The 25,365-nt window shown below is 39.8% G+C and overlaps 1 protein-coding gene across 3 annotated transcripts in view; it reads left to right on the top strand.

The window, feature by feature from the left end:
• Positions 1–25,365, top strand: part of STOX2 (storkhead box 2) — a 205,249-nt gene that overhangs the window by 136,264 nt on the left and 43,620 nt on the right. Inside the window, exon 1 of one of the 3 annotated variants that reach the window (XM_075197155.1) lies at positions 22,164–22,266. The exons of the other annotated variants lie outside the window; for them this stretch is intronic. The gene's annotated coding sequence lies outside the window, so the exon portion shown is untranslated. Of the gene's footprint in view, positions 1–22,163; positions 22,267–25,365 lie in introns of those variants that run through there. 3 annotated transcript variants of the gene reach the window in all.

The following is a 25,365-nucleotide window of genomic DNA, read 5'->3' as shown; positions in this document are numbered from 1 at the left end:
GTTTTTAAAACTTTTTATTAGAATTTTCCATTGTGTTAAACAAGCATAGAAATACAACGCTTATAACATGAACATGACAGAAAACATTAGTGTAAAATACATTTCAAACAAAAAACTGTGTGATGCCTGCTTACTAGTATGATAGAAATGAACACTAATGGCTAAACTGTTGTTCCAGACAAATTTTTACTTTAATTAAAATATGTGAAGCTCATTAAGTTGAACTAAAACCAAATTTGGAACGTACCATATGTAGATTATAATGTCTTCTATAAGGCTGCTTTTTCATGTCTTTTGAGAGTAGTCGAAAACAATAAAATGCTGATAGTCCGTTCTACAATCTCGTTGCCTGCTGACTGAGAGCTGCCATGATGAACTCAGTATTGTATGTGCTGAGAGCACTGGAATGTGGATCATAATGGAAAGTGTTAACTTTAGAATTCTGTCTTTGCACAATACAGAATTAACTAATAAAACAAAAAAACAATAACTCACACATTAATTATTCAAAACTTATACTTAGAACATTTACCACCGCCCCTACTGATTCAGTATAAAAGACAATAAAATCATTGTTGGAGGTTACATATGTATTCTACATACTGTATGAAATACCCTACGTCAGTGGTTCCCAAACTGTGTGCCTAGTCTCTCTGGGGCACCTTGGAGATCTCACAGGGGTGCCTCGGCCAGGGCCAGTGGTAAAAAAGTCGGGGGACGACTTGGTAATTATTTTGGCTTAGAGGTGCCTTGAAAATTTTTTGGGAACCCTAAGGGTGCCTTGAACTGAAAAAGTTTGGAATCCACTGCCCTACGCTGTTGCCATATGCACTATCCCACCATTCAGTTAGTGAACCTCTAGAGATATCCATCTCTAGGAAGATGTAGTTGTAACATTACTGGTGTAGAGTTACACAGCCAGTGGAAGTTTTTCAAAGAGCTGTGACCTAAAACAATACTGCCCTGCCTGACCATGGTGATGGTTTCTAGTATACTAAAGCTGAGCCCAATATGGTGACTGATATATAAAGCTAGATTTGTGTGTTACAAAGTTGAGTCCTTTCTGGTGACTAGTGAACAAAGCTGATGTCAGTCTGGTCACCTTTATACAGTGTACTCTTCTCCACCTACTACTGCTGATATCTACCCTTCCCGCAGAGTCCCAACACTACTATCAGCCTGCACTATGACTGATTAATAGCGCTTGTTATCCTGTCCAGAAGCCAGAGATTCTCGAGATCTCTGAACCAGCTTGATCGAATTTTATTGATTCAATGACCCCCAAATATGTTTGGTAGAGTCGCCCATAGATATAAACCTGCAATTTGAATTTTGAGGTGTGTGTCCTTCACAAGCTAGGCTCGACGATTGGGTTAGAGGTTTGCCGTTTAAGATTGATGATCGCCATTCATGTTTAAAATAAGTGTTTTTTAATCTGTTTTTTTAAAACACTGCTGTGTTCACAATTTGCTGTTCACTTTGGGTTTGACATTCACCATTTGTAATAAAAAAGAGCAAATTCATTAAAATATGATCTCATTTTTTTTTACCTTCCAAAAAATGTTAAACCTCTTATAAAATTATAGCACTTCTGACAGATTTTTGAACCGATTCTCTGAGGTGGTTCAATAGTCGAACCGTGACCGGATTGAGCATCTTTATCAGCAGCAAAGTTCATAGCGGCATAAGGAACTAAGTCAATAATACTGCAGACTGACAGCAGCTCAAGGACCCAGATAGGGGAATAATTATCAGCTGAAGAGGGTGGTTAGTGCCTCTATTTTCTCTACAGCTGCAAAAGTGCTATGGCATTACCCTAGACCCAATTTAACCATATAAATAATGTGGATATTAGAAGTCACAGAGGACACCTGTATATTAAAGGACACTTAGAACAAGACAGTAATATCTATAATTTGCACTAGGGAGGGCACTATTCACTATATTACACAAGTATTTCTCATAAAGACTGAAGTGATGACATCAGAAATCACTGTTTATACAGATATTATTTTCAGGAGTTTATACATATATAATGTGTGTATTATAAATAATTGTTCCACCTTTTGACACAAAGGCAATTACTCATACACATGATAATACGATAATAATGTTTTTCTGAACTGTATATAGTGCCTTGATAGAATGTCATTGTTGTTGTCCCTGTTGTACAAATGCATATTCCTAACAACTAAAATATGTGTGGCCATTTGAAATGATCAATTGAGATTTATTGTTACACAAATTAATTTGATTGATCAGAGTACTTGATTTGTTTCGTATATTTTTTTGTGTGCAGAATGCGTCATACCTACAGTAATTTCCCATATGTCAATGAGAAATCTATTGCGTTAGATGTTCGATAAAATTGGGATTCTGTATGTTGCCAATTACATATTGGGTTAAATTTATCAAGCTGCGGGTTTGAAAACGTGGAGATTTTGCCTATAGCAACCAATCAGATTCTAGCTGACATTTTATTGACTGTACGAAATAAATGCCAACTAGAAACTGATTGGTTGCTATAGGCATTATTTAAATTTTTTCAAATGCAGCTTGATAAATTTACCCCTTGGAGTCATTTACACGCAAGCAGGTGGTGTAATAGGAGTGCAGGGAGGTGTTTTTTCCTGTTACTGGAGATGACTATTTTGGTGTGAGGGATATTGTTTTTGCTCACAATGATGTGCAAGTCAGTGTTTCTTATTGGTAGTGACACAGACACAAGGTATATGCTGGAATAAGAGCTTAAATGGCTAAAATTTTATGTGTAAGATAATTTTTCAAATGCAATTATAGATGCGCAGTACACAACTGTGTATATTTAGTACCTAGAAAAGAACTCACTTCATACTCTAACCCATACTTGCCAACTCTCCCGGAATATCCGGGAGACTCCCGAAATTCGGGTAGGTCTCCCGGGTGAGCAGGCAAATATGGCATCTTGGTCCTCAAAATGACGCGATTCGCTGTGAATCTTGTGATTTTGGCCCCGCCCCCTGAAAAAAGGCATTTCGTCCCGGGGGCGGAGCCAAAATTACACAAATTGCCTTGCCCTGCCCCTCCCGTGCTCCAACCACGCCCCCCTGCCTGGGATCTCCCGGAATTAACTTACCAAAGGTTGGCAAGTATGCTCTAACCAAGGTCCACTGGTTGTCCAATGTGCTTGTAAGTTAATGGAATGGAAATAAATACATATTTAGCACTATAAAATAAGTTAAGATGACTAATTGGTGGACAGTAGAACAGACATTATAAGAGCCATTCAGATAAAACTTTTAATAAGTCAAGAAAAAGTTGACTTCTTTAGATCAACATAAATTATAATAGTAGTACATTTCAGGCACCATAGCTTTCTGGCTTCTGGAATTTGGCCTGTGTTGAATAATATTCCATTGAAAGGTTTCACTGTTGTATTTAGAGTTTCATGCTTACTTTCATATATTAGTGGCTAACATAATGCCACAAGATAACTTGTTTGTATAGATATAGTTTATATTTATATTATGTTCATTTCTAAAAACACATAATAGGAAGATTGGCATAAGAAAATAGATTTTAAATAGGATATACTATATTTATTATTTACTTACTGTGGTTGATTTTGGCTGTATTTTTCAATAAGTTAGTAATGCATAAATATTTATGTTGTTCTGCACTTACAACCTTATTTTTCTGTACACCTCTTTCTATACAGTGAGAAGACTTCAACATAATATATTGTATATTGTTTTTAAAACAAACATTTAGAAATAGTTTTACTGAAAGCCAAATTGTTCCAAATGAGGATCGATAGGACCTGCATCATGCCATGTAGGACTGTGCAGCTGTATTAATGTTACTTAATATAAAGTCACCAAAAGGTACCACGGTGGCTTAGTGGTTAGCACTTCTGTCTCACAGCACTGGGGTCATGAGTTCGATTCCCGACCATGGCCTTATCTGTGAGGAGTTTGTATATTCTCCCCGTGTCTGCGTGGGTTTCCTCCGGGTGCTCCGGTTTCCTCCCACACTCCAAAAACATACTGGTAGTTTAATTGGCTGCTATCAAAATTGACCCTAGTCTGTGTGTGTGTGTGTGTGTGTGTGTGTATGTTAGGGAATTTAGACTGTAAGCTCCAATGGGGCATGGACAGATGTGAGTGAGATCTTTGTACAGTGCGGCAGAATTAGTTTTGTTTTTTAAAATGGTAACTTTTGAATATTGCAGCCCAAATGTACTGTAACCAATCAGAATATAGCTGTAATTTTTCTACTGCAATTTAGAAAATGAAAACAAACCTCTTATTGTTTGCTGTGGGCTACAGCACTTTTATGTACATTGCATAGTGCTAATAACTCCATTGTTTGTACAGTATATGCAGCTCATATGCTACATGCTAAAGGCTTATTTGAAAAAACAAAATTGCTATATGGTGCATTTTGGGCTGATTTTTTTTTTTGGTCGTCCATTGTTACATTCAAATCCTTTTTCTGTCCATTGGGATGGTAATTGTGTGACATATGGCTTACAGGGCTTGTGCAAATAACCCTAAAAATGTATTTACAGTCCTTGGTCCTCTGGCTTCTCTTTTCTATAGAAATGTATATTGTTATGGGATGTTCATTCTAAAATTCTTATGATCTGAGGTTTCTGGGTAAGAGCATGTTCTGTATTTCAAGCATCAAGCCTAAAATTTACTTAAAAATTACCTTTTCCCCTCCCCCTCATGCTGACCCTGGCATTACCCTGTTTATATAACGGTTTAGCGGTGCTCCTCACAGTGATTGCATTTGGTGATCTTGTCTGTGTTTATGACACTACCACTGTGCAGCAGTTTTCCATTTGTTTCCTTTCTGTGTTTCCTTGTTATGTCTCCAGAACACAGACAAATGGTTAACAGCATCTTTTTATCCCCGCACTTCAACTTCTAATACTCAACCTAATGTTTCCTTAAAGTGGCGATACAGTAATATTTGTATGACATGACATACATTATGAGAGTATCTCCCCTGATACATTCAGTGCAACATGTAAGCAGTACTATGTTTAAGGGTAATAGAGGCTTATTTTTTTCCCAACACTGAAAAGGCATTTTTGAAGAGTGGGAAGTAACAACTTGTTTGTTAGGACATTTTCCCACATATATTTAGGCTGCTGTGCTGTCATTGATTCCCACCTCGGTAGGTTGACTTGGTCTTGTGCAGCACAACTGAACTTAAGGACAAGTCATAGTATATTGCTTTCAGGTCAGCGGGCACATTTTATCAAGTCTATTCAGTAGCCTAAAGGCAATTCCCATTAGAAGGCACCAACCCAGCTAGCATTGGCTCATTGTACACAGACAACAGGTTTCCTGTATGCTGGTGAAACGTGCACTGGATGCATACAAGCCTCAATCATTTGTGAACAGTCTGCTCACTGTTACCCAACTTGTGAAAAGTCAGAACACTATCAAGAAAGCTGCTTTTATTAGGGCAAGGATGATGGATTACTATCTTTTTTTTTTCAATGTCATTTGCAAAATATCTAAAATCTATGAAATCGTAACGGATATCTAAAACATATGTATTGTGCTGTGGTCAAGAGAGACATGGTACTGATGTCAATCTGCAGTCTACTCATAATGAGCTCTGTTGTTCTATTCTAGTAATAATATATATATATATATATCTATATCTCATCATCCTCATTTATTTATATAGTGCCACTGATTCCGTAGCACTGCACAGAGAACTCATTCACATCAGTCCCTGTCCCATTGGAGCTTACAGTATAAATTCCCTAACATACACAGACGGACAGAGACTAGGGTCAATTTTGATAGCAGCCAATTAACCTACCAGTATGTTTTTGGAGTGTGGGAGGAAACCGGAGCAGCCGGAGGAAACCCACGCAAACACGGGGAGAAGAGACAAACTCCACACAGATAAGGCCATGGTCAGGAATTGAACTCATGACCTCAGTGCTGTGAGGCAGAATTGCTAAACACTTACCCACAGTGCTGCCCACATATAAATATATGTGTGTCAGATATGCTCCTATAACTCATGGAACCCACTTTTATTTTAGCAATTACAAACATTTGAAGAAAAGGCCATCCCACTCCAGATACTGTATAGTAAAGTATTGTCACGTCCTCAGCAACAGTGACACTCAGACACACCGATACCAATATGGAGGCTCATACAACAGTTTTCACGGCACATTCCTGCACCAATCACCACATGCTATTAGCTACCCCAGTTCCTTTGTTTCTTCTTTCTCCTTCTTAGAGACTTTGCACACATAGGGGCACATTTATCAAAGTTCTCAAAAAGTGAAAAAGTAGTTTTCAATCCTTATCGCATTGAACTATTTCTCAAATTTATGAAGAATGCAACACAGTTCCGATAAACTGCTGTTTCTGTGATAACAAAAAATACTTACCCTGCCTCTTCGTAATGCGCTGTCTCCGGATCTCCTCCTTGTCTTCTTCGTTCCTCTTCATACTGCAATTGTGAATGTGCAGTTCAAAAACCTGGGCATGCGCACAAACACCTCTGCTCTCACTCTGCAACTATAGTTGCAGAGAGAGTGGTGAGTGACAGGGAGGGATCATGTGATCCCTCTACACATGCGCTGTCCAGCTCTGCTCTTCGGAGCAGAGCTGACAGCACTGAAATTTTTCAATTATGATCATGTGCGCCAGCTTCGGCTGGCGTACATTAGCACAACAAGTTACCGAAAAAAACCTTTTTCGGAACTTCTTAAATTGCAGAAGGGAGCAGTCACCATACTATTGAATGGTGACTGCTCCCAAAAACGAAGCAGAATGCAAAGCAGCAGATATCCACAATATCTGCTGCGATGCACCTTTCATAAATATGCGGGACACACAGAGGGCCATGGATTGTACGTTAAGTGCATGATAGTGCACCATCACTATTTGTTAAATATTCCCCACAGTCAGGAACACAACCAGTGCACAGGACTATACTGGTCTATAACCACATAAATCTGCTCCCGAGATCCCAGCTCATATACTAGTGGAAACTAACCTTATTACCTGTGACCGCTCCTTGTAAATATATCCCCCACCTTTCATGATGGCATTATCTTCTGTTTCATGTCAGTGTATGCAGTGTCGGACTGGGGCATAAAGGGCCCACCGGGGGAATGCAGTGATAGGGGCCCACTACATTGGGGTGTGGCCAACTGTAAGAGTGGGTGTGGCCAGTCAAGGGGGTGTGGTCAGCCCGTGGAGGGCATCTTACAACGTAAAGAACAAGGACACCTGGTAAAATATATATATATATATATATATATATATATATATATATATATCTCGGCTCTTCTCATGCACAAATAACCTGCTGCTGAAAAAATGATGAACTGTATACAAATTAATGAGAAAATTCAGCGCATAGTTGATAGACAATATGACTGGTAATATATTAGGATATGCACGTCTATAGAAATGTTATAGCTCTTCTGCAGAAAAAGTAGTTGTTTTAAAATCTTACCCTGCTCTTTCCCTGCTGCAACTAATGGAGTCCTCCTCACGATGCTGTGAAATTGATTTGCTGGAAGGGTTTTTGAAGAGTGATAATCAAAATAGTTCCAAACAGTGTGCAGCTACGATGTCGGCTTTCTCCGCCCGCAGTGGAACGCAAGTGGAACGCACAGATCCTCCTAGCGCTTCCTGTGTGGACGGATGCCCGTTAGGTTCAAAAAGGTTCAATAGTATAGATGTAAATGACATCGTAGCTGCACACTGTTTGGAACTATTTGGATTATCATTCTTTTAAAACACTTCCAGCAAATCAATTTCGACGCATCGTGAGGAGGACTCCATTAGTTGCAGCAGGGAAAGAGCAGGGTAAGATTTTAAAACAACTACTTTTTCCGCAGAAGAGCTATAACATTTCTATACCACGTGCATATCCTAATATATTACCAGTCATATTGTCTATCAACTATGTGCTGAATTTTCTCATTAATTTGTTAAGTAATACTTGCTGTTGTTCAGTCGCGCGGCAGTCCCGGAAATAGATCTGGATCTGTGTTAGCCTGCGTGTCAGCTGGAATGCACGCTAGTGTTGCTAGGCGCTTGACTAGAGATCCTCGTCGATAGTGATGACGTGTAGTGGGCTTGTTCGCTGCGGTGCTGCTGTCCGCCGACATCTGAACTCCAGTGTTCCCCGTAAACTCCGCCCTAACAGCGGAGGGGGCGGAGCTTCAACCCCGCCGGGCCTACCGGTGGATAGTCCGGCTGTCCGGCAGGCCAGTCCGAGGCTGAGTGTATGGAAGTTGTTTGTGTCATGTCACGATCCCCTCACTCTGCAGTGCTGCGTAATATGTTGGTGAATAAAGAGGAGTCCTGTGTTGGTGTTATCACAACATCGTTCAACCTCCGTAGAGAAAGTCTTCTGAACTGCTCAGTGCACCTATCCCAACACATACAGGCCAGCATAGTTTGTAACTTAATATGATTTTTTTGTCCTTCACATATAAAACGATACTAAATGTCAGTGCCGTAACTAGACATTTTGGTGCCCTGGGCGAGACTGGGCACCGGCGCCCCCCATCTAAGTGGGAGTGGCATTTGACAAGTGGGTGTGGCCAACCTAATGTGGGTGTGGCTAGCACTTTACTGAAAGAATTTGTATATTATATATATATATATATATATATATATATATATATATATATATATATATATGGTAATAATTGGTAGATGTTTTTCTATAAATAACGTGGTTTACTAGAGTCCCACTTTCCAACTGGGCGGGGGTGATGGAGGCCAGGTGGCTGCCATTGGGAGCTGTCTGTCACTGGCTTTTGTAATGGGACGGGGGTTGGGGGTGCAGTTATGAGACCCCCTCATACAATAACTCTGGACAGCTGTGAGGGGCAGCTAGGATTCTTCTCATACCGGCCAGACAGCTCCTGTGACAGCTCAGCAACACCTGGGGACAGCCAGTAACAGCCCTGTAGGGCTAGAGGGGGACACTATCTCACTTCAAGGATTAGCCCAAGGGGCGCAGCCGCCCGATACCTGCCTTGTTCCAGCAACAGGAAGTTCGGCATTTGGAACGCAAATGCGTTCCAAATGCCGAACTTCCTGCTTTCACATGCGTTCCACTGCATTGCCGGGAATGGATTGTTGCTTGTAGGAGAGCTGAATTAGAGCGGCGATTCCTCTGGGCATGAAGGCACGTATCGGGCGGCTGCGCCTCCTTGGGCTTGCGCAGGGGCGGTCGCACCGCCCGCACCGCCGTCGTTACGGCTCTGCTAAATGTCTATGGAGTATACTGTAAGAACTATATGTGACACATAACAGAAGTTAGAGCTGCACTAAGACATTAGTGAGCTCCTGTAATATGTAGTCTGTTTACCAAGTATACGGCAAGCTGAAAAATGTTGTAATGATTAGAAAGGATATTATTCCCCTTGTAGAATGTTTTCTTTCAGCAAATAAAATCAAATTTGTAGCCAAGACTAGAAAGTACTGTATAATGGTCAGTGACTGACAGCAAGAAACTAAGTTGCATTTATAGCTTTGATAATAAATGATTTTTATACTGGACCATGTATGTACAACTTTTAAGACAGCGCATGCTACACATTGTCATAAAGATTTTACTTTATAATTACAAACGCATATTTTTACCTTGTGCCAAGCTGCAGTGTCGATTGCAGAGTGTTGGTGAGTAATCTTCTGGCAGAAGTCCTTCTTTTACAGATGACTTCACGAGGTGACAACATGGTTTGCACTGTGAGTCAGACTGCAGAGATGACTATAAAGTCTACAAAATGTAACATATCCTTGGTCTGCAGCATGTAACATAGCCAAGTCTGCAGAATGTAGCATATCATTGGTCTGCAGAAAGTAATATATCCTAGGACTGCAGAATGTAGTATATCCTAGCTCTGCAGAATGTAGTATATCCTAGGTCTGCAGAATGTAGTATATCCTAGGTCTGCAGAATGTAGTATATCCTAGGTCTGCAGAATGTAGCATATCCTAGCTCTGCAGAATGTAGTATATCCCAAGTCTGCAGAATGTAGTATATCCTAGGTCTGCAGAATGTAGTATATCCTAGGTCTGCAGAATGTAGCATATCCTAGGTCTGCAGAATGTAGTATATCCTAGGACTGCAGAATGTAGTATATCCTAAGACTGCAGAATGTAGTATATCCTAGGTCTGCAGAATGTAATATATCCTAGGTCTGCAGAACGTAGCATATCTTAGGACTGCAGAACGTAGCATAACCTAGCTCTGCAGAACGTAGCATAACCTAGCTCTGCAGAACGTAGCATAACCTAGCTCTGCAGAACGTAGCATATCCTAGGACTGCAGAATGTAGTATGTCACAGCTCTACAGTAGGGTTACGCAGCTAACTTTTAGTAAAGGTCCACTTTCCTGGGTTTGCTTTCTGTAAAAATTCCGAGCTGAAGACTGAAAGTGAAGATGTTGTCAAGTTTACTACTCACATAGCCCAAACATGTTCCTGGCGTGTGATGCGCTCTTAGGCAACTGAGCCCAGTGTCTGACTGGTTTGTGGAGGATCCACTATGGTAACCAATGTGAGACATGCAAGTCACAGGTTACATTGTTAAGGAGAATACTCTGAAGCAGCCCACTGTTGTAGTGCATGTTATGTGTATGTTTCACTAGTCATTTTCATTAGGTTGGCACATATTATTAGATTTTAGTTTTATTGCTGATTTTTATTCTGGTTATAGAATTACTGTTGAAGCATCCTCAGTAATTCTACATTCAGGACAGTGAGAGGCACGCCAACATTTAGCACCTCCTATCCTCCCCGCCTCACCACATAGTAGAGGGAGCTTCCTGAACCGCTGTTTTGTCAACTTAATTTCACACACTGTCAGCTGTTGGCCACCAGCAGGATAAGGGGGAGGGATGGGGGGCACAGGGACCGAGGGCCCCTGTCTGAGCTTTAACAGGGAATGCAGGCCCCCTCAGCTGTGGGCAGGTGTACCCCCTGCACCTATGGTAGTTACACCCCATATCCTATATGTTCATATGACACTCCTGCTTGTACTTCTTACCCTGCTACTTTACCACAAGTAAAAGTACACAGTTTTACCTCTGAGTAGTCCAGTTTTCCCTGTGTATCTGGCAGGGCCGGGGTGGATATGGTGTTGCCCCCACCCTACCCCAATCCTTGTAATGCAGTGCTCCCAACATCTCCACTCACAGGCTGCACCCTTGCTGCCTCAGCTTTTTACCACAGGAGGTGGAAGTTTGAGGCGACAGTTCCTGCTCTCTGCAGCCTGAGAGTGTGGCGCAGGGAAGTGACATCATAGCCCCGCGTCACTGATATGGAGGAGCAGCAGCTGACTGGCGGGCTTCGTAGTGACATTGATAACCCTGTATGAGTGACATAATAAGAAGCCATGTGTGCCAGTCTTTCTGTAATTTGGGGATTTGTTCTTCAGTACGAGACTCATAAAACTCCTCAACTTTTTTTATATTAAGCTTTTGGCTCTGTGATTACTTGTTTTGTAAAATTAGATGTGCGGTTAATTTGATCTGTGTAAACTATTCAGTACAGTCTAGAAATCTTTGTTTAGTCTGCATTATGTAAACCTACACATACACCATATCTGATGCATGTATTATTCTCAGCTTGCAGGGCTCATTTATATTGAAATTATAATGACGTTGGGGTTTGGGAATATAATGAGTGGAATATGTCCAGGAGTTGACTGCCCCCCGGACCGGTCCCATATAGACTACCTTGGGCCGTGTCACTTGCATTTTTTTCTTTTAAAATAGGCTGCTGAGTCGAGTCTGGCCCCCCGGGCGACAATTTGCCATCACTCCCCTGAATATGCTCTTATGTAGTTGTGGTTATCAGAATGCTGGCATTTATAGAGGGGAAACTACTGTAATAACTGTAATTAAGCGCATTATTACTGTAATAACGGTAATGATGCGCAGGCCGCGATACCTTTACCAGTAACGCAGCCAATTGAATTCCCCCCTTAGTGGCAATCCTGCCAGCCCAGAAACAGACTTCAGGTGCATCTCCTGGTGTAGATTTACCCTCCTCTTCCCTGGTGTCAGCAAAACCAGTTTTAAAAAGGGTATGTTTGTATTTGTATGTAAATTATATTTTTCTACCTAAAATTGTGCTACATTCCACCCTGAATGCCTATATAATTAATGAACCATTTCAAGCGATATATATACCTCATAGTGCTTACAAACACAAAACAGGTTATGGTTGTGAACACACCTGCCGCTAGAGCAGCCCGAACATATCGCCCAACTTTTCCTTAAATTAGTACAAAGATTTGAAAATTTTCTAGAATTTTTCATTTGAAACAAAAACCACTCTTTTTCGAACCAGTTTGCACTACGGAGGTTATTAGTGAATTCATAGTCTGCATTTTCTTGAACACTGGTTTATAAAATGAATGCTTCTAGTGGGCCTCATTTTTCAAACAAAAAAACTTCAGAGGGGCAAAATTATCTTTGCGGTGCTCCTCAACTTTTACACAAGTGCACCTAGATTTCTTCTGAGGCACATGGGTTAGCAGAGAAGCAGAAGCATGTTAGAGGTGTGTTGCTGACTTGGGGGCACACAGCAACTAACACTCTGCAAAAAAAACTTGACTTTTGCTCCAGCTGGTGAGAACAGGTTTCATCTTATGCTTTTAATGGGACACATATTGCTCCTTCTATTTGCACTTTGACAGAGAAGTATATTTTTAGGAACACGTTGGCCAATGTACAAAAAAGCAGAGCGTATACGTCGGTCTTGATGTGCACTGAGCAGACCATACTGCTGTAGAACCAAGGTATTCAGTGCAGTTTGTAAATGGCTTGTGTGTAGACAGATGCACTTTAATATATTCCTGGTCAAAAAATAGGTACTTGTAAAAAAATATATAAATATATCCTAGTTTTCCAATGATAACAATAGCAACATTTTGTGTACAATTTCTGTTTGTTGTGGCTTTTAACAGTATCAATTCAAAAATGTTTTGCAAGTACAACTATCCAAATAAAAAGCTCTTGATAAAACCAATAATTTTGCTCAATGAGCAGCTTTTTTTTTAATGAATGGGATCCCTGTTCAGTGCCTGTCACAGTCGATCAGTTGCTGTAGCAGATTTTTTTGTTGTTGTTTTTGGCTGATCCCCAGCAGCTCAGGGCTTTCCCTCTCCACACCATACTGTTCCTTCTTCCTCAGTGCATTACAATAGCGGCTAGGCTGTCTCTGGTATCATCAAGCATAGCGCTAGACATTGTGCTCTGTCCTCCTATCTCATTGCTTGCACAGCACATTTCATGACAAGCAAGTTGGATAATATGACAATTTTTAGAATGCGTATCATAAACTAGCACATTACTGTAAGCCTACTATTTTAAAAGCACAGACCTATTTCAGTATATTAACTATGTATACAGCATATATTTTATATTTGTTTAAACATTGGGTGACATTTCTGAAAATAAGAACATAATAGAGTACTCTGAAAGGTCTGTAGTCACATTTAAGGAACTCTGACATAACTTCATCATAATCCAGTTTTTCTTTGCTTTAATTATTTTCCCTGTATATTTAATCACATCACGTGTAGCTTCAGCATCAGGCTGCACGAATCATGCTGAATAATGCACATTTGGAATCATTTATTTTTAGGAGTAGAAAAAAAAAATATTTGAAATTAACATTTTGGGTTGTTGAAAAATAAGTATTCGGCAGTTCACTGCAGAAATAACTAACAGAATTGAAATCATGAGTGCTGGACATATGGGGGGCGGACCATCTAATTTCATCACCCTCTGGCACCTATCAGCACGGCTATATTTTCGTTATCCTATAGGTACTGTACTTTTGACATTCCTGCTTCATACACATACATACAACTTACCCGTAGACTTCCCTCTTTCTCTACTTGTTGTTGCTCCAGTAACTATTAATCATTTCCCTAAACTTGTATGCAGCATATTGAATATACAAGATACCGAGATACGGTACATTAAAATCAACATATCAGGCATACCAAATTGTTTTTATTTATTTTTTTAAGCATAAGATAAACAAGGTGTGCAGCATTCATATGGTGCAGACATCGGTGGACCTTGGTCACTCCTATGACAAGGGTTGCTGTGGCCTGGAATAGTGGTCGAAGCGCGGGTGTATACAGTGGTAAGACATATACAATGAAGGCAGAAGGAGAGGTGGTGATAACTATTAAATTCTATTCACTTAAATTCTCATTGCATTTTTCATGCCGCCACTTCTATATTTCCACATCAACCACTAGCCTTGAACCAATGTTTCCTAGCTCCTCTCTGGGAGATCCCGCAAGGGAGGTGAAGTGTGAGGACGGAAGGGGACAGGGCGCACCAAATCATTTAATTTTGGCTCCGACACGCAATGATAAGATTCATCGCGAATCATGTCATGGAGGCTTCCATCCTCCCCATTTCACTTTGTGGGCAAGATGTGGGAGAATGGCCTGCCCTCCCGGGAGTCCTACCCGAATTTCAGGAGTCTCCCGGATATTCTGGAAGAGTGGGCGAGTATGGTGTGACCTGTGTACTCCATAGTGATAAAAGTACGACCAGAAATGGACTTGAATGGAATCTGTGACCAGTATTTCTTTCATTGATGTACTTATATAGTGGAGTGCTCTTTATTATCCAGCATCAGGCGTGATAGTCTGAAAAATAGTATCTGAATATCCCCGAGTAATATGTGGGGTGTAAAATAAGTTGTTTTTTTTATTTATTACTTTAATATACTTGCATTGAAAAGTTACCTGCATAGACAAGTTGACCACTTTATTGTCAACGATACAATCAGGGATTGATTTAGAGTTAGAAGCAAATCCAACTACTTGATGCAAAATTTGCACCAGGGAAAACTAATTTGTGCTGCAAGGGGGAAATGTAAAGTACAAACCTGATTGACTACTATTATTATACTACTTTATAATGCAGTGTGAAAAGAAAGCTGACCCTTATGTGAGTTTGCACATTAAAATTTAAAATTGCAGTTGCACCCTTTGATGTGCAGCATGGATTAATCGGCTGCAAATGTTGTACCTACTTCCCAAATCATCCCCATGTTTACAGGCTTATCTATCAAATATATTCAATGGTCTAGTTTTTAAACCCTTTTTTCTCCTATATGAACCTACATAATATAAACATGGTCAAACCCGATTATGCCGCTGGAGATGAACATCCTGGTAATCCTCAGAGTCCCAACAAAAGTTTAATATTTATAGATGTTAATTTATTTGTCCTTTTGGTAAGTTTAATAGGGTAGGTACTTTTTCCCAAAATCTTAAGAATTACAGGACAGGCTGGAAGAAGGAGCTTAAGAAATTGGAGGTTAATTGTAAACCTTTTTTTCTGCGGCAAGTGTTGTTTGATCATACTATATTTTTAATGAACTATCATGTTATTCAGCAGTTTCAGGTACTATTTACCTTGCCTCTAAACTACACCCTTTTATGTGTTTCTCTTCCTCATTTAGCCAAGTCGTAGACATCTGTACATAAGTAGTCTGCCTCCCATGTTAATTAGTATGTGGATAAAAGGCAGGGGAGGGGGCTCGCTAGCAGGTTAAGGGTTTTCATTCAGTAGAATGGTATACTTACTGTTTATATTATGGATTTTTTATATATCATGGTACACCAATTTAAAAATGCCAGTTTAACTGCTGTCTGTGCAGGATCTATTAAACAATGTACCGGATGTCTTTCTGTCCAAATATTTATATACATTTTTGTTTTACACCTCATGTAGATAAATGTTACAAGAAAGCTTAAAAAACAAATAAAAAACATGGTTAATGTGTCCTTAACCCACTCTTGACTTGTCTGTGCTCTATACAAATAAATATGGAACACATTGTAATGGGACAGATCCCTCCATTATATTTCAGGATATCGGACATCTGACACTTCAGTGTTGTTTTGTTGCAGCACTCCCTTGTCAATGTCTCTCCAGAGCTGGCTAACACAATGACTCCTCGCTCATGGGTCTTCCCATTTTAGTGGAAACGAGCCACTGCTGCCGGTTGAGGATTTTGAGGGGGTGGTTCATGCCGGCACGGATCGCATGTGACCGCCTGCAATCTGCAGTTTGTGTTCTCACACAATGTATGTCGTTAGAAATTACAGATTAAATCTTGGCCTTAGATTGGTCAGACAGGCACTTAGGACAAACAGACAGTCAACAGGCAACTGCATAGATAGGATCAGCAGATACGCCATGGAACACAGACAGGACAGAGTCATTTGGACAAAGCAGGGCAGAGAGCCATGTGGCAGTGAGTGTGACACCAACATTCCTTCTATGTTGTAAGATACAGCCACAGATCCACCCCTCCTTACACCACGGGCAGGCATACATCAGCAGAGAATCCTCATGACTTTCACATCACTTTGCCCAGGGCTACGTACAGAAGAATATTATTCTTTCCGGCAGGTGCAGCCACGATAAGCCGTCCTACTAAAATTATACCTCTTGTGGCTAAGAGGAGCCACAGGTGTGTACTAAATAAAACGTAACCACCAATGGGCGAACCAAAGGCAGCTGCAGCCACATAGAATCCAGTGACTATAGGGGTTATTGCATCAATCACATGAGCAGCCCCCTTCCCGTTACACCACTGCGAAATGGGTCAAGTAAGATTTAGTTCATTACACAGGAGACATTTACAATTAGATCCAACAGTCTTAACTCTATGAATGTGATATAATGTGGAAGTGAGAAATTGTGAAAGCGAACAAGTAATTTATAAAGGAGAGTTTGTAGATTTGAGAACCAGCTTCACAGTACACAGAGTCAAAGGTCAAACTAAGATTGGGAGTATTTCTAATTATTCATAGGGTGAGTACTGAAATTAGCCTGTAAGTATTGACAGGGCACAGAGCAATCATGAACAGGATGGGCAGATTGTAAAATGCCATCTGCTGGGGAAAAAAGTTAAAATTAGGGAAGAAGGAAACAATGATGTTGAGTCCCGATCAGCAGCTGATTCATGTGTACACACTATACATGGTTTAAAAGATTTACCCTCAGATCTGTGCTCTTCAGCTGTCATTACCAGCTAATGAAAAGATCCTGACTCTGCACAAGCCAGAGAGATCTATGGACACTGCCGGTCATGAGTGCATGCAGGCTGCAGAATTGGAAGGACATTGTTCCATTGCTGAAACATTACGATTTGGAAGGTTAATCGTTCATCGTTTCAGTGTGCACCCTAATGCAATATCTGGCTGAACAGAAAAAAAAAAAGCCCCTGTAGTGTATACCCAGCCTTACCCAGTCACTTTTTTGTGCTATGACTATGTAATCATACATTATGCTGATAACAATGAAGTCTTGCTGCTGTTTTGGATGTCTGAGAAGCAGGTTTGGTTCCTATGGTTCAGAGATGCCATCATGGTATTCGGGATAACTTCCTAATATTTCTGTTGCTTGATTTTCTGAAGAAAGAGGTCTTCAAAGTATTTTATCAGATAATCCCACCCCAACATGTCCCCAACGTTTGTGCACCGTGCTAAATGCATCATTGATCTCACAGTTTTTGTACATAACCCCTCCTCCTTTTTTTTTTTTAACATGAGAATTTTTTTATTTTTTTCTACCATCTAAGCATTGTCTCTTTGATTCCAATTAAACAATATCCAACCTGTGCTTGTGCAAAATAAATAAATAAATATATATATATATATATATATATATATATATATACATACATACATACATATATACACACACACACACACACACACACACATAGAAACCCCAACATACTGGTAGGTTAATTGGCCGCTAACAAATTGACCCTAGTCTGTGTCTCTGTTCTGTCTGTGTCTCAGTTGTGTGTGTGTGTGTTATGGAATTTAGACTGTAAGCCCCAATGGGGCAGGGATTGATGTGAGTGAGTTCTCTGTACACAGGCCCGGCGCTCCCATTAGGCATGGTTAGGCAATTGCCTAGGGCGCCGGGCTCTGCAGGGCGCCTCGAAATTAAAAAAAAATGGAAATCCACAGGGAGGAGAGGGGGGAAGGGGCTATGAATCTTACCTGCATGAAGCTGCTCCTCTCTGCTCTGTCTTCTCCCCTCCGCTCACTGACAGTGACAGGCCGTGATGATGTCATCATCACGGCCCGACAGTGTCTGTGAGTGGAGGGGAGAAGACAGAGCAGAGAGGAGCAGCTTCATGCAGGTAAGTTAAAGAAAGACGTGGGGAGGGGAAGGAAGCGCAGCGGCGATTTTTAAAGGGGGGGGGGCGGCGATTTTCACACTGTGCCTAGGGCGCCAAGGACCCTAGCACCGGCGCTGTACAGTGCTGCAGAATTAGTGGTGCTATATAAATAAATGGTAATATATCTTTATATATATTTATATATATATATATATATATATATATATATATATATATATATATGGATTTGGGGTCTGTAATGAGTTTTATATTACTTTACTTTCAAAAGCTTGTCAGGGTATGAAATACAATTGCAATAAAAGAAAATATTAGTGATATTAACAAGTACCCATTGCCTGCTCCCATTGGAGACATGCTTAAGATTGGTTCAGTCCTAAAAATGGCCATCATTTCATTCAGAACTAGTGAACGTTGGTTCAGCTTACAAAATGGCTGCCTTCACTCTGATTAGGTAGAAGGTACGCATTAAGGGTCAGATTTAGACTATGTACAGTACTGTACATTAAGTGGATCATGCCACAAACAAATCACATACAATCACATGAAACCAAAGGGAAAAATTTGTTTTGCCACCTTGAAAAGCGACTTTTGCATATGCGCAAAAATATATCTGCAAACTTTTGTTTCCAAGTCGTTTTTGAGTTGCACATATCTTAAGCACCAGACTTAATGGATTCATCAAATTGAGCCTCCTAAAGGGGCATATAAAATGTACACACAACACTAGGAGGTATATTTACTAAACTGCGGGTTTGAAAAAGTGGAGATGTTGTCTATAGCAACCAATCAGATTCTAGCTTTAATTTTTTTAATGCATTCTACAAAATGACAGCTAGAACCTGATTTGTTGCTATAGGCATTTTGTAGAATGCATTAAATAAATGAAAGCTAGAATCTGAATGAGCAGTTGCTATAGGCAACATGTCCACTTTTTCAAACCCGAAGTTTAGTAAATGTACTCTATGGGGTTATCTCTAATGTGCTTGGTTGACTGGAGCCTGAATCCACTTACTGGATTCAATTTACAAGTGAATGGTGTCTTCAAGTGGAAAGGGACACAGGTATAAGATACCTTTAACTCACAATATGCAAGAAATGTAAATGAACAGTGCAACAACATTTACCAGTCACATGTTTACTTTGTGCAAATAAGTTCCCTTCAACTGTAAATCAGGTCCTAAGTGTCCTTAAGAATCAACAGCAAAAAAAAAAAAAAAAAAATACATCTTCAACAATAAAAATGTGCAACTTTTTGCACAAAATGTTACCCAAATTAGACCCATAGTTTTAAACCAAACCACTTTTAGCTTTTACAATCTAAGTTTTAAAAAAATAAAACAAAATTTATGCTGTTCTGCTTGTGGCAAAGCATAAGAAGACGTGGCAGTCTGTGGCGACCGATATCTGCGCTTCTTACCCAGATTTTGGATACTGAAGTGATCCTTGACCTTTTAGTTATGCTGCTTTGCTCTCAGATAAAAACTATTGACAGACATATAGACAAACGTGTGCAGCAGCTGGATTAGATTGCTGCAGACTGGAAGTCCCCATGCTCATCTCGTCTCCAGGCGGTCGTTACTAGAGTGTGGTACATAGGGGGGATGGAATGTATCACAAGTCTATTAAAAGATAAAATTTCCAACTTCCATAAGACATGGGACTCTTGGTACATGTTCCATCACACTCCTTTACCTGGTAGCAGATGAGCTTTTTCTTCATCCCCAAACTTTCGTCGTCTTCTCTTTCTTCTATCACAGTATTTCTCTTTTCTCTTGGGGTGGTACTGGTGCAGATCATCATATTATACTGAGTGGACTCAATTTTAACCCCTCTTCACTCTGCTCCCCCTATCCTTTTCAGCACTCTCCCCTCTATATAAAAACCCAACATGGTGTCACCCCCAGGCCAGACCTCGGGGTAGAGTTAGAAATAGACGCTATCTTGTAGATTCCAATCTTCTGTATCCCATTAGTGCATTTAACTTTTCTGGCCCAGATTATATACCAACTTTAGATACCTAGGGATAATTTTGTATGCTTAATTCCTGTGTACTGTGAAGTTGTAAACGTAATGGATAAATGTATCTTGTTTCATCTGTTGTCAAAAATAAACAGATTTAACAAAAGAAAATGTGGCAATATATGAAAAGGTGACACAGCTTGGGGGAGGGGAGCATAGGAAAACTAAAAAGTCACCAGTCCACTTTAATGTGTATCTGGCTACTGACAAACAATGTAGCTATTTTGCACTGTGCATAGGTGAAAACAATAGTTCCTAGGGCAGTTATAATCTACATTCCAATGAATAATGCTTCAGCCCCCTAATTGATGCCTCTATTTTGTGAAGATGACATTTGAACTCTGTCCTCAGACTTTTGCAGTAGGTGTGTGGTTGTCCGCACATGTGGATATCAATGTGTACACAGAAGAATGGTTACATGTTTCTTATAACTGATCCTTATTTGCCATAATTGCTACTTACCTTTCTATAATTATTGCACAGAGGTCCTTCCTCCTTTCTGTAAAGCCCCACCCATTTAGCACCAAGGAACAGAAAATGAATATGTCCAATTCACCCTGCTAAATTTAGAAGCTTAAATTTAACTTGATATTGTTTGCACAAAGATTTTATAAAAATTCCTCTGTATATCAAAATGTGGGACATCAATTAGTTTACTGCAGTACATTAACTGCTTCATTACAATAATAAATGATTCCCACACTCCACCTACTCCCCTTCTACTCTGCAGGAGATTTCTGTCCTTCCTTACGGTACAAAATGCTCCCAAATTTCCCCGGTTTTTTTTTTATGGCAGTTACCTGCAGTGAGTTAATTATCTGATGTTTAAAACACAATTTTAATTAATTAATTAATTCAGCCCAAATAACTGCAGTTAGTAAATTAGTAGAGAACTGAGCATTTTGTACTGGGCGTAAGGTCTGTATTCACCCAAATTATGTAACAAAGCAGTAATGAAAAAAATAGACTATATGACAGACGTAGGTGCTGAAGTAAGATTGTCGTGTGACTAGGATATAGATATATATATATACACATACACATGACTGCCATTAGCAATTGCGGGGCCCAGTACAAATGTAACAGGCAGGACCCCCTCCTTCCTTCTTTCACCCCACCTTCGTTTTTAAATTATTCTCTACCCAACATCCCACCCCCATACTCTAGTCACCCCACCATCCCCGGCTCTATCTAACCCCTGCAGTAGTTTACTTACCTCTCTGCGTCTTCTTGCTGTTGGGACGTTATTAATTAACCTCTATCCATGAGCCCAGTGCCTGGGACTGGAGCAAATAGCGGCAGCTGTGGGGCCCCCACATCTTGGGAGTGGAGGCAGACATGCTGCCTAAAAGGAGGCCCGCTGCTGCATCATTAATTACACACAGAGGTCTCTACCCACACCACCTCTCACAATTTAGGCGCAGTTGTTGCTACTTAGAAATGGTGCCCGCTAACTCGCTTAATTCCCTGTGGAGGCCCCTGCCCTCTAATAAATTTGTTTAGGCCCCTGCCCTCTCTGCTGTTGGGCCCCATACTGCTGTAACCCCCTGATGGCGTGTGTGTGTATATATATATATATAAAATATATATATATATATATATATAAAATATATATATGACACACAATAGCAAATGATTGTGTATAATTTCCCAACCACACTAGAAAATATCTTTACATGCCATTTGTATGACCACATGCAGTCCCTGCATTTGTAAGTACAGGACTGTGTTTAAACTCCTATGTGGCAGCCAAGTATATTTTGGCAGAAGCTTGTTGGGCTCTGGTAACCGTAGTTAACATTCTTTTAAACAGCTATTGATGTTGTCAGTCATCTCAAAAGTGCAGCCAACCCCCATAGGTGTCACTTGACCATGTGTTTGAGCATAAAAAAAACTGTGTAATTAAGTAACCAATGATACTGGCAGTCAGGCAATTCTCACTTCTGTTCTCATCCCGCCCCCAGCTGGCTGCACTGGAGTCATCAGTATGAGCCTCTCACACACTGAGTGCCCAGCCTGCTCTGTTTATGTTCAGGGATCACGGGTAAGACATCAGACAATACAGCATTTCTAGAATGATGACGGTAGGGAGAGCTACATGGTGGGCAGATTAGCAATCCAGCATGCGGGCACATTATACAGGGAGGGGGCAGACTGCTGCTTTTGTTGTTTTCCAGGGGAGGGTCTGTGAGCTTTAGCAACAGATTCCATGTGACCAGATCCATCTACTTACCTGTCTCCTCACTGATTGGTCGTAACAGAATATCCCTCTTCCTGTTACTCTGTATTTATGAGAGGCATCATTTTTCTTTGTGCAGCTACAATTAATTATCAGAGCGACCTAATGTTTCAGCCCTCTCTACTGGATACATGTAGTTAAGTTAACCAATTGTTAGCCACAGTTTCATGTGAATTATATATATATATATATATATATATATATATATATATATATATTTAGATATGTGTGTTTTAGTATTTTTAGTAAACATTTTATTCTCAGTCTGACTTCAGAGTGTATTGAAGTCATTTGCAGTTAGCCATATACTGGGCATTCCAGAACAGCCATGCAGTACAGTATACTACATTAGCTTACTGTCAACACATATATCTCTCCTCAAAATATTTCCCTTAAGTGACCTTCATTTCATGTTTACAGATTTGTATTTGTATATAGAGTGAGACATTATTTATATATATATATATATATATATATATGTATATATATATATATATATTACCCAATGTTAAACTTTTCATTTTATTGCAGTGATAGTAGCTGCCCCTTGAATTCAGAAAAAATGTAAATAATTTATGAATTTGCATTAGAGGGATTATTCATTTAGTGTCCCATTAGCACTGCACACAATACAGATTGGTAATTATAAAGGGTTAAAATAGTTTTGTATTAAGCAGTGTATGCCAGGAACAGGCATAAGCGCACATTACTATTTAGATCCTACATAAACAAATCAGAATGCTCCGTTCTTGATTACATGAGTGGAGGTTAAAAGAGGAATAATGAAAAAAAAACTATAGTACAGTTAGAAGCCCTATAGGGAGCCCCTGGGACATGTTGCCATGCCAACAGGTTCAGGAGCCTGCCTGCCAGCTTGTCAATGGGCAATACTAAAGAGGGAGCGTCCAAATGCAGCCTGCTAGCTGCAACGCGATTGGTCACACCTCTGTTGTCTTTGTGTAAAGGAAAGGATGCTGGGTAAGACCCAGAGTGAATGCTCAGTTTGTCTCAAGGCTGCAGTGAGGTAATGCTTTTGAATCTTTTGGGATTACGAGCTTGAACCTCTTTAAAAAAAAAAAAAAAGACTGCAGTGTGTAGCATATTTTTTTTTCCCATTTGCTGAGTTTCCTACACGAGCACATTTTAGCAAGTTTTAAAAGCAAGGCAGGCATATAGATGATAAAATGCAGGAGAAAAAGAGGTGAGCACATTTTATTATTAAATTGTGTGAGAAGTCACATCCCGAATATAATTTATAAAAATGATGTTTTTAGATCTCTACTTGCCCCTCTAAGTCATATTAACCAATTGACTGCCAGTCGGCTGCTTTTTTTTAAATGGTTTTTCAGGCAAACTTTGACAGGGTAGGTATGGGTGTATTTCCAGGCTGTGTCCTGGTGTACTGAGCAAAAATAGATTTAGTGTGATGGATTCCTTTTATGTATTAGCTACTTCACCTACAAATAATATGCCTACGTAATACTTTAGCTATTAAAAGCGATCAAATACTACTTAAAAACTATAATCTATGTCTCCGCTACAGCCACTATTATTGTATACCAAATGCATAACTCTTACTTTCACGGAATTGAGCGTATTTATTGTCAAAGCCCCATACGTGATGTGTATACACGAATACACAGGAAAACTTGTTTCTCCATTTCTATGTACGGACACTTGATTTATGTTTGCTAGTATAACATACGTTGGTGTATTCCATGGGCAATGTTGTGTTAAAAAATAAATCCGTAGATGTACTGGACAGCGCAAGTTCTGATTCGGAGCCTCTTCTTGCTCAATAGTCTAGAAATGGCGGCAGCCTGTATTGTGTTGTTTCTGTAAATAGACTTGTTCTTGAAGATGCTCGATTTCTAAATATTCTTGATTTAGTTACATTGCTTACAATGGTCTGCGTTAGTTTAGGCTGGAGAAATACATGCAAACATCTTGTCCTTGAATAGATTCCTAGCTTATTCACTTCTTTTCTTTCTAGTGATTTGTAGCCCTGTTTTGCTTTAGAGAAAGAAATCCACAAAAGCTGGTCTGGATTAACTGTCTCACGGACGTGGGTTATCCTGGTAATGGTTTCCTATGGTACAGAGGGGTAATCTATAGTGTGTATCAGATATAGCATATAGTAGTCATTATATTACTATGTGTATAGGGCAGGGTACCGGTCTTGTTATGCATATTAATAGGTTTCCACTTTCAGGAATGAAGCATTCTCCTGTCTTTAGCTGACAGCAATTAATTTCACATACAAGATCTCACCTCATAGTCTTCAACTAGGTTACGACCAGAGAGCGTTTGTTCTTTTCTGGTTCCTACTTTTGTTTTATTATTTGTTTTTTGTTTTTCTTTCTTTAACTGTGACTTGTTCTCGTGTTTAGAAATTCTAAAGCTTTGGTTGTCCTAGGTCATTGGCATATTGTACAATAGCAGATAATTACAACTATAGATTGAATATATTGTTACTCTGAGAATTTTCGGCATAAGAAAAATATGTTCCGTTTGTTTACAGGTTTCTGTGCAGAATATATTTATTAACACTTTAGTCGTAGATTCTGCATGAACTTTTTTTTTTCTTGTACATGGGGTACAAGTACTTTCTTGATATTGATGTTTAACGTATTGGATAATGCTGACTGTTTAGACATCCTTCAAAACCTGGCAGTACTTAAAGATAACTGCATCGCTAGAAACAGTTTAACTGCTAATGATCTGCAGTTTATGTTCTGTAAAATATTTTTAGGAGAAAGTCTTGAAATCCACAACCCCACCCCTGATACTTCTGTCTGCTCAGGGGAGGGCTGGCAAGTATTAGCCCAGGGGACAAGACTCGACTCAGCAGCCTATTAGGAACATTTTAAGGGGAAAAAAATGCAGATGTCCCATTGACCCAGC

Source organism: Mixophyes fleayi, chromosome 1 (genome assembly GCF_038048845.1).
Source record: "Mixophyes fleayi isolate aMixFle1 chromosome 1, aMixFle1.hap1, whole genome shotgun sequence".
Taxonomy (NCBI): Eukaryota; Metazoa; Chordata; class Amphibia; order Anura; family Limnodynastidae; genus Mixophyes; species Mixophyes fleayi.
This window is presented reverse-complemented; position numbering and strand designations above follow the sequence as displayed.